At 33.9% G+C, this 14,337-nt stretch overlaps 1 long non-coding RNA gene and 1 other non-coding gene across 2 annotated transcripts in view; one reads left to right on the top strand and one right to left on the bottom strand.

Moving 5' to 3' along the window:
* The window catches only part of LOC116154394 (uncharacterized), a 437,010-nt gene that overhangs the window by 211,413 nt on the left and 211,260 nt on the right, over nucleotides 1-14,337 (top strand). The window lies entirely within an intron of this gene.
* On the bottom strand, nucleotides 5,292-5,364 carry TRNAT-AGU (transfer RNA threonine (anticodon AGU)). Its single transcript has one exon. It is a non-coding gene; the product is annotated as a tRNA-Thr (tRNA).

Consider the following 14,337-nt stretch of genomic DNA (forward strand, 5'->3'; position numbering starts at 1 on the left):
TACAAGGTATAAAATAGGCTTTCTTGTCTGGATAAGATTAAAATTCCTAGGTTATCCCTAGGTTATAATTCCTAGACATTTTTCTGATGATAAGACTCAAAGGTTTTATTTTTAAAACATGTTTTTTCCCTCAAATCCATATGGAGTCTGGGGAACGTAGTATGAGTTGTGGAGATTAAAATTTGTAACATATAATTATTATAAAAATGAGAAAAACCATTGAAAATATATTCTTTCCAAACTTGGTCAATTACCAGGGGTTCCACTCAGTGGACTTGAAAAAATAAGAAGAAAGTTGGAGTACTCAAAAAAAGGGCAGGCTGGCAGCAGACAAACACTACTTGTATAAAAATGGTAACCATGAGAATTTTCTTCTAAATTCATTGACACAAGGTAAGTGGCTTTTCAATATAATCTAGTACAATTCAGGTTAAGATTATTAAATTGATTCTTCAAGAAATTAAGTGAGTCTCCAAGCCTAACAATTCCAAGTAGCTAAATACTTAAAAAAAAAATCATGAGAGGATGAAACAAAGCAGACTTGGTAAACTGACATATTAATTTATTTTCAGTCAGTTTCATTTTCTACAATTCCTTGGGATAAGTTTGGAACTTCCCACAAAGATAAACATATAGGAGTATCTGAGGAGTAATGGAAAAAGTTTCCTACTGGATGACCAGTGAGCTGAGATCTAAAGAATAAGGAGGAGTTTACTGGGCTAAGGAATGCTGTGTGGGGAAGAAGCTCTGTGGAGATCTTGTGGGAGCTGGAGCATCAGGGTTAAGAACCTGAAATAAAGCAGTGTGTCTGAGGCAGAGTCTAAGGTGGGGTTTTGGTGTGGGATGAGATTAGAGGAGTAAGAGCAAGACCATACAGCCCCGAAGGGCAAGTTAAAATTTTATTCTAATCCTAAAAACAATGGAAAGTCTTTTCTAACTTTTAAAGGATGATGGGATGGTATCCATTCACATTTTGAAAAGAAAACTCTAGCATCAGTAGAGAGAACTCATCAGGAGAGAACAAGAAGGCAGGGAGGACAGTTAGGATGTGAATTGTGTTAGTAAGGGTGAGCTATTTGTACTTGAGTGATGACAGTTTGAAAGGAAAAGGAATGGGTAGCTCTTAGAGCTACTGAGTAGTTAAAATTGATGGGATAACTGGTGGCGCATTCATGAGAAAGAGACACCAGAAGAAGACCAGGTGTAATAGAGCTGTAATCATCGTTGAGATTGCTTAGGAAGAGAGGAGAGAAAGCATCCCGTGACCAAGCTTTAAGAAATCCTATCTCGTAGTGTCTAGGCAGTGGAGGCCTAAGGAGGAGACTCCAAAGTAGCAGCCAAAGGTGGAGGAGGCGGCATGGGGAATGGAGTGGCTCAGAAGCTCAGGAGAGAATTGTGCTCAGCCATGTGCTGCTGGAAGATTCTTTGGTGTCATAACATAAGACCATGTATAAATTTAGCAAGAGAACTTTCATTTCAGAGAAGAGAAAATCCAAACTAGAGTTGAGTGAGGAGTGAATGCTAAGTGAATTAACAGAACTGAAGCTGAAATTTGGAGAACTCCTTTGTGGTGCTAAGCATTGAAAAGAAAGCAAAAACTGTGGTGGTATTTAGTCTCTGGGATTCAGGTGTGCCCTTTATCATGAACCTGCTTCTTGTTATCTGATGTAGTAGTTTTGCAAACTAGTAAGGTACTCATCTTGTAGAAATTTGTTTTCTTTTGAATACTACCACTAACTTGCAGTCTAATTTGTAAAGTGGAAAAAATTGTCTTTTAAGTTTCCTATGTCAGTTTGGGCATTTGCTGGTGAACTCAGTGGTGCATAACTTTAATTATCATTTTTCTTAAGCGATTCAATCACAGAGTGTATTAATACCATTTATATGATGTATTTTAATTTAATTCTATGCCATTAACTGGGAAATGTACCAATTTGCCAATAACTTATTTGCCCTGTAAAAGGACCAAGATACTGATTGTGTTTACAAAATAACTTGGTTTATTAGAACTTAGAGTCACAGAGTAAATGAGACTCTACACTAGAAAGGTTTAAATGGTCTGAAAGAGTCTTTTCTATGTTATTTATTGACCTGAGAGTTAACGTGAAAAATCTTGAATAGAGTAATTTGCATTGTTATATGACTTCTGTGTTGTGGTACTATAATATTTTTTTCCTCTATTTTCAGAGAAAATACATTTATATTTTCTCTGATTAAAATATTATTTCACTTAGAATATAAATGAAACATTTCAGAATTAAAGGAAGGGGAACATGAAATATTTTGGCTGGAAATTTATAGGAGTTAAAGATAGTCTTCAATAATGATTATCTTTTGAAATAAGATCTAAAAGTTTATTACAGTTGTTACTTGGTTCCTCTAGGATTATTAAGAGAGGCACATAACTTAAGAAAATATTAATTGCTAATTGTTTCCCACTTTATAAGTTACCTAATAGGATGTTTTAAGATGTTTTAATCAGGTTGAATTTACTAGTAGAAATTTAAGTTTAGGAAGAACACAACAGGAAGTAAAATTCTATTGATGACATTTTTACTTTGGAAAGAGTTGATCAAAATGTGAAGGGAATAATTTATGCCAACTACCAAACAAATGATTTTGAACTTAAAATTAATTCACTTTTGTTTCTTTATAAAAAATGTTCTTCTCTCTAGCATTATGCTTTATAACTTACCTTAGGAATCTGTTAAGGGACTAGAAATCCTAACCCATCCCCAGTACTTTTTCTAGACTTATTAATTGCCTTTTATGAAAACTATGGCTGTCACCTTAACTGAGTTAGTTATAAAGTTATAAAGTTATGTGTCAAACATTTATTCTACATGTATTGCATGATCTATGTACTAGGCAGTGTTACAAATTCACGTAAGTATATTTGAAAGTTAATGAAGTAGAACACACATTTAAGTACATTGATTCAATTAAGTTTACATGTGGTCTGATAGGCAAATGTGCAGGTTATAATGCGGGCTTCCAAGAAGACAGATCACAGAAAGTGCTAGACAGATGATAGGAAGAATAATCCATAAGGTTTCAGAGAAAAGGTGACCCTTGAGGTGAGTTTTGACAGATGACCATAGCTTCCATAGAATTAGGAAGACTAAGGAGAAGAGGGAATGGGTATCACCACCAATAGGAATGGTGTAAGTGAAGATGGGAGGCTGGAAACATCTTGTTTCTGTCCGAGAACTGTCAGTAGTGTGATGTCGCTGGAGATTGTGATTGGAGTAAAAATGTCATGATACACAAGATCCCAAGCATGCAGAGGAGGTAGAAGATCTTTTTATGACAAGTCTATTCTGTATCATAAGGGATGGCCAGCTTCTGAGGTGTTTTAATCAGGGAAATGGCATGATAAGATTTGGATTTTAGAGATATTGTCTAGGCAAATATGTAGTGGAAGATGTGAAAGCCAGAGACCAAATAGGTGTCTACTGTAGTGCTGCATAAGGGAGCTAGTGTGGTTTGAACAAAAAAATGGCTATGAGTAAGAATAATTAGGACAGATCAGAGGCTGATAAGGAAATAGTCTTCAGGATTTGCTAATTGATTAGGTGTATCTGGGGAGAAAGAGACTTTCAGGTTTCCGAAACTGCAGCTTCCTCCAAAGGAAATATAGGGAAAGAAGCAAGTTCATTTTAGGTAGATAGAGAGGAATTGCACCTAAAACATTCATTTTTGTACCTGTTGAGTTTAAGCTAGATGTCAAGTAGTCAGCTGTATATTTAAGCCTGGCGTTCAAGAATCTAGTCCAGATGGCAATATAGGTTAAAGGGTGGATGTGTTGAGTGCTTATTATGTGCCGAGCATTGTTTAAAGTGTATTAATTCATTTATTCCCCATGAGAATCTTTTGAGGTTCTTCATTTTACAGATGAGGGAACAGAGGTACATACTGTTAAGCAACTGGCCCACTTCACTCAGCTTGTAAGGATTCAAATCCATGCAGCCTGATTCTAGAGCCTAGACCGCTAACCTTCATGCTGTATTGCTTCTCCAGTATCCGAACCCCTGTTACGTGTAAGGAAGCATCCTGGGAATTAAAAATTTAGTGACAACATACAATATTCTATCGTTTCAGATCATTCCAGATCATTCAAAAGGATTATCTTTTTCATGATAGTCATTTATCTCAAAGGGATATTTAATCTTAAATTTCTCTCCTTAAATCCTGTATTTCTAGTCAAAGAATCAGTTTCATAGACACACTGATTAACATGGGGCATGTTTGATTTATTCCATTTCTTCTCCTTTGCATTCAGTGACTACTTTGTCCAGTCAGTCCTCTCACATCTGGCCTCTAACTATGCATTTTCTAACAGTTACCTAAATTCATAACCTCATTATTTTTTGCCTGGACTATTCTGATAGCCTCTAAATTGTCTTTTTACCTTCAATGTTTCCTTGCTACAAATTTATCATGCATACCATATAGCCTAGAGAGCAGCTCAAAAGCCGCCAGTTCCAGGAGAATATTTATGATGTTATGCATAGATGGTAAAGGCCTTAGAGATAGGGACTGTTTTTTATCTCTTTATCTCCAGTGCCTATCACAATTATTCACACATAGTAAATTCTTGATAAGAGTTTATTGAATAGGTGGTACCTGGATGTGATCTCTCTGTCTCCCACATTGGTGATATTTTCTAGTGGTACATATCACATTTTTAAGTTCTGTGAGGAAAGCTCTTGTTACTTATCTTTAAATTAACTAAGAATTACCTAGCATAGTATGCTTCCTGTATCAGGATACAGTACATGATTGACGGGTGGACCAATTATTAGCCCAATCAGTAAATTAAACACTATGGATAATAATGGAATGCTAATAAGAAGGAAATGTAAATTCTCATCAACTAGTAAATAATGGGTATCTAAAAATTCAATAAAAATTATATGTGGATACTTCAGAAAAAGACGTATAAAATACATTTGTCTACATATATTATACAACAATTCTGAAAAAAAATTGAAATACTATTTATTTCCCATTTTATGGTCAAATTCACATTTCTAAGTTAATTATATCTCAAAACATGCCTTCTGTAGGCAGGCCGTATCTGTTTAACTAAGTGGAAAAACAAAGGCATAGCAAAATTCTAATTTTTGTGTGCTTCTAATTCAACGCTTAGGTTAGAACTGATGTTCAATAAATGTTTTCTTAATTTTAAAAAGAATTTATTTATTTATTTATTTATTTATTTATTTATTTATTTATATTAATTTGATGGGAGGAAGGAAGTAATTAGGTTTATTCATCTATTTATTTAATGGAGGTACTGGAGCTTGAACCCAGGGCCTCATGCATACTAGGCATGCACTCTACCACTGAGCTATACTCTCCTCTCACCTTCTTAATGTTTAATAGTAATTTTTTGACAAGTAGTGTTGAAATAACTCATTTGGTTGGTTAGAAAGTGTTGTAGATATAATTTATCCGAATTGTATAAGTATTTAAAAGTTATTTTAGCTGAAAGGTGGAAATATCTACTGGGAAATAATACAGTTATGTATCTTGGTAACTGTCTGAATGCTGCTTCTTAAGGTCAAAATAGAGGCCAGACCGCTGTTCTTCTTGGTATTATTTGAGTTTGCATTTTAGTTAAAAGAATACTTGAGTAAGTGAGAGATGTAAATTGAAAAGGACATGCAAACAATGGGGCTGTGACTATGTGGGGGAAGAAAAATTGTCCTCTACTCTTTCATGGTTTCTGAATGAGCTTGAGAATTAAACTGTTATAAAACAGATTAATAGGAGAAAAGCACACAAGATTTATTAAAATTTTACCTGTACACAGGAGCCTTCACGGGAGGTTGGAGACCCAAAAAAGTGGCCAGGGCAAAAAGCTTTTATGCCTTTCAGGCAAGGAAACAGTAAGTTTGTGAAGGATTGATAAGACAAATGGTTTGAGCTACGGGTAGTTAGTTGTGGAGAAGTGACTAGGAAGATGGGGCTAGCTTGACAAGGTTTTTTGTATAGATTTCTTGGCCTTCAGTCACCTCTCTGGTGAAAGGAATATTTTCCTCTCTCCAGGTACAGGGAAGGCACCTTCTGTCTAGGGGTTTTCTCTTTTGCTTTTAGGAAGAAAAAATAGGGGTCAGAGTGCTCTTCTTGCATCTGATATTTCTCAAGTCTTTGAACTCAAAATTGTCAATATGTCAAAGCAGCATATTTTGGACGACATGCTCCGAACCCCTTTAGGGAGAAAGAAAAGAAAGATAAGGTGTACCAGTGATGTATTCAATGGCCACATTCAGGATCTCAAGAACTATTAAAGTCTTTGGATGAGAGGCTAAATCTAATGATGAAATCTAATAAGAATCAATATACTTTGGACCTAAAAGTATCTACTTTTGAGGAGTCACAATTCAGAGTAGTACATGTAAAAAAGTTAAGATAAAATAAACTATAGATTATAGACTCAATGAGTCAACCTTTTTAATATGATTTCTAAAAATGCTATTGCCACTTTAAACTGCTTCAGTAGAGGTATGGAGTTCTAGTTCAACTAATGATAACCTTATTGCACTTTGCATAAACAAATAAATCACAACAATATTGCTAAAAGCATAGAGAGAATTATGTTCAGTTGTAGGCACTAAAATCAAAGTAAATTAAAATGTCCAAGAAAATATTAATAGGATGATAATGGTGATTGAAAATCATGCTTTGATTGAAAGACGATGACATTAGAGATATGTGTTCTAGAGATGAAAAAACTCAAAGATGGAAAATATCATGATTTAAAATATTTGAAATAGAGATTAGCTGTGTTCTTTGTGACTCCAAAAAGGCAGGATGAATTAGATCTGCAGAAATGGACTTTTTAGCCGGATAGGCAAGTTTTTTTTTTTTGAAAATGTGAGTTTTCATTTGTCTATCAAACTATCAAAGAATGAAATAATGCTATTTGCAGCAACATGGGTGGACTTAAAAAGATGATCACATTAAGTGAAGTAAGTCGGAAAGAGAAAGACAAATATCATATGATATTACTTATATGTAGAATCTAAAATAAGACACAAATGAACTTATTTACAGAACAGAAAAAGACTCACAGACATAGAAAACAAATTTATGGTTACCAAAGGGGAAAAGGGATGGGGAATAGATAGATTAGGAGTTTGGAATTAGCAGATACAAGCTACTGTATATGAAATAGATAAACTACTATATATGAAATAGATAAGCAACAAGGTCCTACTATAGCACAGGGAACTATACTCAGTATCCTGTAATCAACCATAATGGAAAAGACTGTGAAAAAGAATATGTATACATATGTATAACTGAATCAATTTGCTGTTCACCAGAAACTAACACAGTATTGTAAATCAACTATATGTCAGTAAAAAATAAAGTAAAATAAAACAAACTATCATTTATTGTGCAAAGATTGGTGTGAGTTCCTGGTATAAGTACCAAACTAAGTAAAACATGCATGCTGCCATCAAGGAATTCATAGTCAAGAAAGGAGCTAGTCTTGTGTTTATAAAATACAGCATGAGCTGATTCTGGAAGTAACAAGTGGCTGTTAAGGAAATATTCAAATATATGTGTGGCAGGCAGAATTCTAAGTTGGCCCTCAGTATCTTCAGTTACTAGTTCTAAGTAATTAATTGCATCAGTTATTTAATCAAACACTGATTTAGGAGCTGTTGTAAAGGTATTTTGCAGATATAATTAAGGGCCCAAATCTTTATGAAAGGAAATAGGAAATTTATCTGCACCTGACGTAATCAGATGAGCTCTTAAAAGGGCCTGGGCTCTCCCAAGAGGGAGAGATTCAAAGCTCTAGGAGGATTTGACACACCATTACTGACGTGAAGTTGGAGGAGGCTAAATGTCAAAGAATGTAGCTCCTGCTGACACATGGCAAGGACACGGGGGCACAGTCCTCCAACTGCAAGGAACTGAATTATGCCAATAAGAAGAATGAACTTGGATGCAGATTTCCCCCCAGGGCCTCCAACTGCAGATTTAGACTGGTTTGATACCATGATTTTAGTCTTCTGATTTCAAGATGAGAATCCAGTTTTGCCATGCCCAATCTCTGACTTACAGAACTGTGGGTAAGGATGTGGAGAAAAGAGAACTCTTGCGCACTGCTAGTGGGAATGCAAATTGGTACAGTCACTATGGAAAACCATACAAAGAATCCTCAGAATCTTAAAAAAATAGAACTACCATATGATCCAGCAATTCCACTTCTGGGTGTATATCTGAAGGAAATGAAATCGCTGTCTCAAAGAGATATCTGCACCCCCATGTTTCAGCATTATTTGTAATAGCCAAGACATAGAAACAACCTAAGTGTCCATTGATGGATGAATGAATAATGCAGTTCCATATACATATATATATATAAAAATATATAATGGAATATTATTCAGCCTTGAAAAAGAAAATCCTGCACTATGCAGCAACATGAATAAACCTTGAGTCATTGTGCTAAGTGAAACAAGTCAGAGAGAAAAAGACAAGTACATATGATCTTATTTATATTTGGAATCTAATGAAACCAAACTTGTAAAAAAAAGAATAGATTGATGGTTCCCTACGTCAGAGAGTGTGGGTAAGTGGGGGAAATGGGTGGAGGTGGTCAAAGGGTATCAGTTATAAGACAAATAAGTTCCTGGGATGGAATGTACCACATGGTAACTGTAGTTAACAATGCTGTATTTTACATTTGAAAGTTGCTAAAAAAAGTTGACCTTAAAAGTTATCAAATCTCTCTCTCTCTCTCTCTCTCTCTCACACACACACACACACACACACACACATTATAACTATATAAGATGATGGATGTGTTAAGTAATGTTATTGTGGTAATTCACAATATGTATATATATGAAGTCATCACACTGTATACCTTAAACTTATGCAATGTTACGTCAATTATATCTCAATGAAGCTTGAAAAAATTCCTGCAAAACTTAAAAAAAAAAAAAAAGAACTAATACAATATGCTGATTAGCAATTATCAGGTATTTCCAGACATCAATTGAGGAACTGCCAAGTCAGGCTTTGAGAGTAAAGATCCTCTCTTCTTTATCTCTGAGTTGTAGAATGGAAGTCAGAGTCACATAACAAAAGAAATGTATTCAATTTCTTACAAGAGTACAGTAAGATCTATCAGAGCCTCAAGTCCAGAGATGCACATACAAAACTATTGACAGCATACAATGCCTGGAGGCACTTAAATATCACACCCATCTCAGGTGGCCGCCAGAAAGAATAATACATATATTAATGAAATACGTAGCTGGTAGATTTTCAGATTAAACTTCTCTTGCTCTATGACTGTAAAGAAAGTAATTCTGATCAGACACTGTCTTATATAGCACTTTCATAGGACAAAAGAAGAAAGTATAAAACTCTAAATCCATAGAAAATTTGCCCTTGAACTATGATTTCTGTCTTTATTTCATACATTTATAGAACATGTCATGATTGCCTAGAAATGAATGCAGTATTAAGATCTTCCTATTCCTGACATAACTGACCTTCATATATAACTTTATCTGTTCTTTTAAACATTTTTTGGTTTAAATTTAAAAATACTAAAAATATTAATCCTGGCTCTTTCAAGAGGGAAATGTCAGAAAGAAACCAAAAGGATCCTTTTAACCTGCTTCTCCAAGATTCTTGTCTGATGGGAAATTGTGTTGCAAACCCTTTAGCTATGCTACTGTCATTCCAGTGAATTCAGTCTGAATCTGTGAGCATAAAAGAGCTCATGTCAGATATACTTTCAAAGACCTCAGACCAAACATTTGTAATTATTTTCTATTCTCTGGGAAATTTTTTTCTTAGAAGGAAGTGACAACCAAATGCCTGACTCAAAGAAGATCCCTACCCCCACCAAAAAATTCGTGTTTCCCTGTCCCAGTTATCCAAGTTGTAGAAGAAAGGGTCATTTTTAAATTTCGAGTGATGTAGAAATACTTCTATTATGAGAAGAGAAACACTAACTATAATAAGGACTTTCATTAATCAAAACAGTAAAAATGGTTTTATTCCTTGTTACTTGGAAAAGCATGTATATTTCTATATAAGAATATATATGAATACATACATATGTAACATATATACACATGTATAAGATTTTTTGGTAGTATGAGAGGTTGCAAATGAGAGCTTCTGAAAAGTCTTTTTATCAATTTCTATTTTATTCAACTTTTTAGGGTGTATTAGAATATAATAATATACTACCCATTGTCAGGCCTGCATTTTGCATAATATTCTGCAACGTGAATTCTTTTGCCATGTTGGGCATAAGTTGTGAGTCACCAACTCCATTTACAAGGTGAGATTAAGCAAGTGTCTCTTACAAGCACACTACTCATAAGCAAGCATTCAGCATTCCTCTTCTCAGTTGTGTGCTTACCCCAAGATGAATTTCCATTCAGCTTGAAATGTTTTGCTGTTTCTCACTTTGCTCGTTAGCCTGTGGAGATTGGCAAGTTACCCTCCAGCCGGCACCATCTTCTATGCGTCGATTTAGGAGCAAGCACCCAATAAAGCATAGCCAAAAGGAAATATATAAATCTGTTTTGAAATTCAATAAATTCATAAGGCACACTACTCACCAAGGCCTGTGGGAGCATATACATCGTAAAACACCACTGTAAAACCATAAATATTTCAAGCAGTTAGTAACGGCTGAGAGCCCCCATCTGAAAGCCTGGGCAATGCACGATGCCCTAGTCAGAGATGTTGCAAAGTCTTAGGAGGAGCAGTTTGTTTTTCCAGGTAAATGCAAAAGCACAATCCCAGCTGCCATGTGGCACTCCTTTATTTCAGGTGGCAGTGGCACTGGAAATCATCTCAAGCTTAGCTCCCAGTTCTGTGTGCTCTCTCCTTCTTTCCTTCTCTCACCCACTCTGTGGGTCCTGTTTTGCACCAGCTCAGATACAAGGAAGCAGTGACCTAGGCAGGTGTGGTAGGTGGACAAGGACACAGCAGGACTGACTTGAGCAGTTCTTGGGTTATTGTGTCTCCGCCCTCAGCTTTCAATCTAGAGCCACCACATTCAATCGCTTATTTTATTCTTGGATACTTTTGTGTTTTACTTCAGAAATATTTGCTCTTTGTTTTTCTTCCTTCTGCTTTATGTGGATATAGTTGGATTCTTTTTCCAATTTCTTAATTCATCTATTCCGTCTTTTTTAATACGAGCATTTTAGGTTTCAGCTCCTTTTTATGAGTATATAGTTTTTTTTTTTAGCATATCAAATCTTTTGTGTTACTGAAAAGATCCAGGCTTAGTTTATGATCAGTTTTGTAAATTTTGTCTATTTTCTCATCACTTATTTGGAAGTTATACACTTTCTTTTAGTATCTTTTTTTAGTATTGTTCTAGTATCATTTAGCCTATTAATATTCTTTTAGTGGTTATTATAGAAATTTTGATACACATTTAAACAAGATCTACAATTAAGCACTATCATTACTATCTCCCTGAATAAAACAAAAATCCAAGAGTATTTTAACTTCATTTAATTCCTTGCAATTTACATGCTATTTTGGTCAAATATTTCTTTGCTATTTTTTTCTTTGCCCCACAAATTATACGTTATTGTTTTATATTATTTATGTTTGTTAAGGTTTAACCAAATAAATAATGTGATTTTTGTTCATTATTATTCATTCTTGAATCTTATATTTTCCTTTTGAAATCTTTTTCCTGAAGTACTTACTTTAAAAGTGTCTCTTAGTGAAGGTTTTTTGATGGTAAAGACTCTTTGCAATTTTGCATAATAATGTTATAAAAATAATACGTCCTCTCTTCACTCTGCACTTTAAAAGTTTTTGCTTATTGTTGATATTAAAAAGTTAAGTAACTGTCAAATTGCATTTTCCTTTGGTTGCTTCTAAATCTTGACTTTGCTTTTGGTCTGCATTTTCACCCTATTGTCTGGTGGTGGTCTCTGTTTTTTTCTGCACAGGACACAGAAATCTTGAATCTGATCATTGATGTTTTTCATCAGTTTCAGAATTTTCTTAGCCATTATTTCTTCTAATATAACTACTCTGTCCTTAGATCTGTGTTGAATCTCCTAATCTGTTTCTCTGTTTCTTCACCTCATTTTTTCATATATTTCATTTTTATTTGTTTGTTTCTGTGCTATTTTCATGTTTAGATATTTTTTCCAGTGTTTTGGTGTCATGTTCACCTGTGTTTCAATATGTCATGAGACATATTTTTGTGACTATATTAGTATTTCTATTTGGTAAATGGCTAGGGGTGGGATTATGGGGTCAGAGGTAAGGTAAATATTTAAGAGTATGAGAAACTGTCTCATAATTCTCTTTAGTGTTGATACTATTTTGCATTCCCATAGTAATTCTCTGAGCGTTTCAGTAGCTTTACCATCCTATGGTGCTTAGTATTGTGATTACTTTTTATTTTAGGTATGCTAGTAACAATATTTTATTTCATTGTGATTTTAATTTATGGGTCTTGTAACTGAATAACATTCAGTACCTTTTTTGTGTATATTACTATTTTTGTCTTATTTGGTAAGTGCCTATTGAAAACATTCACCTATTTTTATTGCATCATTTGTTTTTTCATCATTGTATTATTGGTGTTCTTTATATGTCCTGATATTACTATACTCTTACATATACATATTGTATATATTTTACCCAATATTTTTGTTTCTCTTTTCATTTCTTAACATTGTCTTTTGAAAAGAGAGTATTTTTTATTTTTATAAGGGCCAATTTATTAATGGTTAGTGCATTTTGTGTCCTTAGAAATCTTTCAATTTTATTTTTCTTTTATAATTTTGTTGTGGCTATTATATGTCTTTAGTATTTCTATCTACATTTTTAAACAATTTTGCTATTTTCTACCAAAAAAGTTGCTTGAATGGGCATGAAACCTACAAATCAATTATTGATGATTAATACATTAATAATATTGAGTCTACTAATCCATAAACATTGAATATCTCGTTATTTATTTAACTATTCTCAGTGGTTATGCTGATAAATGTTTAGGACACACAGCTCTCATGTGTAGCATTTGCCAATTTTCATGACATGAATTCTCCTATGATTCATTTCTAGTTACTGATGTGGTGTGACTGAGCATGAGGTTGGGAAGGGCAGTAAAGTAGGCTTTAGTATATACCATGAGGGTTTCACTGATCTAGTGGAGTGATCTACTTGTTTGTTAATTTATTTTGCTAATAATTCTGTGTTTTGAGGTTATCATAAATGGTATATATAATCTAATTTCATTTTGCAAATGTTTGTCTCTAACATAATAGGAATATTATTTAATTTTACATTATTCTGTTTTCTGTTACTTTGCTTTATTCACTTATTAATTCTGGCAAGTTTTTCTATAGTAAGAATTCTTCAGGTATAACAGGAATTACATAATTAGTCAAGACATCTTTATATCTTTTATATCATGTTCAGCTTTATGCTTTTGATTTTTCTTGCCAAAATTAATCCTTACACACAGAATTCACAGTTTTTATCTATCCAAGAGTAAGTCCAATAAAAGCTACCTTCATTGTTTAAATTAAATTTTTATCTTTTTTTGGAGGGGGTGAAATACAGGTAGTATAATTTCTAACCTCAAACATATAAATGAAAATTTATTATTAGAAGTTGCCAAAGAACACATGTACTTCTTTAATACTTCCATTATTTTTAGTAATACTTTCATTATATTGTACACTCATCATAACTGTCTAATTTTGGAATATTTCCATCACCCCAAAAAGAAACTCTGTTCATATTAGCAGTTAGTCTCAATTCTTGCCTCCTCTCATCCCCTGGCAACCACTAACCAACTTTATATGTCTATTGATTTGCCTATTCATTTCACATAAATGGAATCATAAAATATGTGGCCATTTGTCTCTGCCTTCCTTAACTTAGAGTAATGTTTTTAAGGTTCATCTGTGTTGTAGCACAGAACAGTACTTCATTCCTTCTTATAACTAACTAGCATTCTATTGTATGGAAGTACATGTGTTTTTCCATTCATCAGTTTATGGACCTTTGAGTATTCCCACTTTTGGGATATTATGAATAATGCTGCTGTGAACATGCACGTACAACTTTCTTGAACATGTTTGCAATTCTCTTGGGTATAAAACTAGGCTTGGAATTGCTGGGCCATGTGGTAATTTTACATTCAACATTTTGAGGAATTGCCAAACTATTTACCACAATAGCTGCACCATTATACATTCCGACCAGCAGTGTAAGAGAGTTCCAGTTTCTCTACATTGTCACTGCTATTTGTTATTTTCTGTTTTGTTTTTTTCTTAATAACCATCTTAGTGG

This window comes from Camelus dromedarius, chromosome 2 (genome assembly GCF_036321535.1).
Source record: "Camelus dromedarius isolate mCamDro1 chromosome 2, mCamDro1.pat, whole genome shotgun sequence".
Lineage (NCBI taxonomy): Eukaryota > Metazoa > Chordata > Mammalia > Artiodactyla > Camelidae > Camelus > Camelus dromedarius.